Raw genomic sequence first — 3,455 nt, forward strand, 5'->3', positions numbered from 1 at the left:
TGATGTTGGTAAATTACGTATACTTGTGCGCGCATCAACCGTTCCTAAATGGGGGGTTGGAAGTAATATGCCTTCGTCTAGATAATGTTGTTCCGATTTTTGTTTTTTTTTTAGTATTTTACCTTAATCAACAGACAAACATAACTAGCAGATGCCATCTATGCAATATAAAAATCCTACATCATTAATTTGTATAGCATTTAAAAATTAGAAAGCATGCTGCATGCAAAACTGGTATGCCTTAGAAAACTTTCAATGCGCTTGTCTTTTTGATTATTATTATAAATTCCGTGGTACCACGTTATATTTATACTTCCCAGATTAGCGTCGATAAAATACTAATGGAGGTTGAAATTTAGGATTTTCCATACAAATCTTTCCATTGCTTATTATTAGATCTGGTTTTGGTACGTAATATTATTATTTTTTCTAACTTAAATGCGATAATGAGGGAATAGCTGCGAAGCGTATTGGGTCGCCTTCCCCTAAGAGGAATATACTTGTATGCAGATGATAACATGGGAAAAGAAAATAAAGCTTGCAGAAAGGTGAAATCATTCGCCGTATTGGATGGATGTACTGATGGGGTAAAGAACGCAATTTGAAGCTGCTCCCCAAAATATCTTCTATTAATGTTTATTTCTGTTTATTTCTCATGAAACATATGATTACGGCTTATAAACCAAAACCATGATTTTTGTTTTTCTGTCTTGAACGATTGCTTTGTAAATTATTCTTCATGCTAGTTAAAACTCCGTACTTGATATTTCTTAAGGGCGAAGCCAGAGTAAACGCGACGAGCGATGCGACGCGACGCGACTCATGTAAAAGAATAACAATCATTATCAACAGGCTGTCAAATTGCACTGTCGCGTCGCGTCGCATCGCACGTCGCGTTTACTCTGGCGGGCACCTAAGAAACACAATTATTGCTATTTTTAGTGAATGTCTCATGAATCATTTGCACCATAGTGGTTTTTAAGTCCTTTGTTGGCGCCCTTAACTACCATGCGGAATGTTTGAAACTGGTTTATTTAGAAAAAATAGCTTCAAGTTATTTTAAAATGCATATTCTTACTAGGTTTGCGATATACCGCATAGCAGAACTGCTCTGGCTAACAAATGTAAACAAATCTGATGGTGTTACTAACTTTGCGCAAACGGCTTAAAAAACCAGACGTGTTGCCGGAGATGCGAGTAAACGGCGGGATTTGTGTTTTAGCTGAAATTATGTAGATTTCGAATGGTTTTTCAATTAATCTTGATCTGCTGTTATACTATAACCATTTACGTATAGTATTTACATGGTTTTGGCAATGAAATGAGTTTCTACTTCAATAAATGAATTAAATTAGTCATAGAAAATTTGAACCTCATTTTTCTCGGTTCAGCTTTGTTGGTTTTTCGGCCCTAATCATATGTTGCTCGAGATTTCGTCAACCGAAGTAGACATTACAATATACATGCTTTTTTCCTAATGCTATAAAAATGTTATTATAATATATAATAATAAAAGTATATTGGTTAAGTATAGTGTATAATTTTGCAATGTAATGTTTAGATGTGTAGGTTTCAGATTGTGAGATTTTTTTTGAAATTTTGCCGAGACATTTAACATTGATATCAATAATGACTGTAGGAAGTTTATCGGTATGGTATCCGATATATGTATCGATCGATATAGATAATCTTTAAATGCTTTGAATTGAAAATATATATCTATGTTTGTATGCATGTTCCAGCATAACTTCTGAACCCGTTAACCGATTTCAACCAAATTTGGAACACACATTCTTAAGGAAACGACGATAGGGGGAGGAGTAGGGTGCACGTAGGAAAAGGGGAAGGGTGAAGGGGGAGGGGTATTCATAAGAAAACGAGCAATTTAGTTTAACTTTTGAACCCCTTGACCGACTTTACTGAAATTAGGAAAACACATTCTTTACCTTAAGGAGGAGACGAGGGAGGGGGTACACTTAGGAAAAGCGGGAGGGTTTGGGGGGAAAGGTTTTCATAAGAAAATGAGCAGTTTAGGTTAATTTTTGAATCCCTTGACCGACTTCAACCAAATTTGTAAAATACATCTTTACCTTAAGGAGACGACGATAGGGGGTGGGCTGCACTTAAGAAAAGAGGGAGGGTGAGGGGGGAGGGGTATTCATAAGATAACGAGCAATTTAGTTTAACTTTTGAACCCCTTGACCGTTTTCCATCAAATTCGGAACACATAATTATTAATCTTTGTCTTAAGGAGACGACGATAGAGGTTTAGGAATGCTCTTTGGAGAAGGGGAAGATGTGGGGGAGGGATATTGTTTAGTTATCGATCAACTCAGTGTAACTTCTGAACCCCTTGGCCAATTTCAACCAACATTTGTCTAAAGGAGAAAACGATAGGGGAATTAGTTTTTAGAGAAAAGGGAGGATGTACCCTTTTTTAAACATAATTTAAATTCCCTATTATTTAGTTCATCCGAGGTTCTTAAAAATTGTACAATTCTCCGGAAAACATTTTCCCAAATTCCTCAAAAATATCAAATCCTCGAGAATAACATTGTCCTGGGAATAACATATCCCCAAAAATGACTTAAATGAAAATGATATTTCCCGAAAATGATTCTCCCCCGAAACACATTTCCCAGAAAATGACATATTCCTGAAGAAAGCGGGCCATTGACATAACACTGTTTGGCCTAAGGCCATTCGGCATGAAGAACATTTGGGATAATTTTGAACAGCATCAAAAGTGATGGTCATTTGACTTAACAGACATTAGACACCTGTCATAAGACGAGTTTATACAATCCCATTGAATTCCACCACTTAATTGTATCTTGACAGATACGTATTTCGACCTCAAAAGTAAGGCCGTCTTCAGTGTCTCGTACTTGACTCGACTCGAGTACGAGACACTGAAGACGGCCTTACTTTTGAGGTCGAAATACGTATCTGTCAAGATACAATTAAGTGGTGGAATTCAATGGGATTGTATAAACTCGTCTTATGACAGGTGAAGAATTTTTTTTTTTTTTTTCGAGAGTTGACCAGTTGTAGTCTTAATAGACTGGTATCTCGGCTGGGCTCTCCATGTGATACACAATACTAGCAGACGACTCAAGCTATGTTGCTCACTAGGTCACTGCGGCCTGGGTTTGTATTGTGATCATACCGATACATTATTCTTTCTATCTACAGTCTGTCAATTATAAACCGAACAAATAATGGAAGCTCAACATGTACATAGATGTTTTCTGAATAAGTAGTTAACATGTAAATTTAAACCGTCTAAGACGAATTAAGTACTGTCCATTTAATTCCACTAGTTAATTTTCGTTATCTTTGCAGATACGTATTTCGACCACAACTGTGTGGTCGTGTCTTGTACTTGACTCGACTCGACGACAAGTCGAGTCAAGTACAAGACACTGAAGACGACCACACAGTTGTGGTCGAAA

Source organism: Armigeres subalbatus, chromosome 2 (assembly GCF_024139115.2).
Source record: "Armigeres subalbatus isolate Guangzhou_Male chromosome 2, GZ_Asu_2, whole genome shotgun sequence".
NCBI classification, from domain to species: domain Eukaryota; kingdom Metazoa; phylum Arthropoda; class Insecta; order Diptera; family Culicidae; genus Armigeres; species Armigeres subalbatus.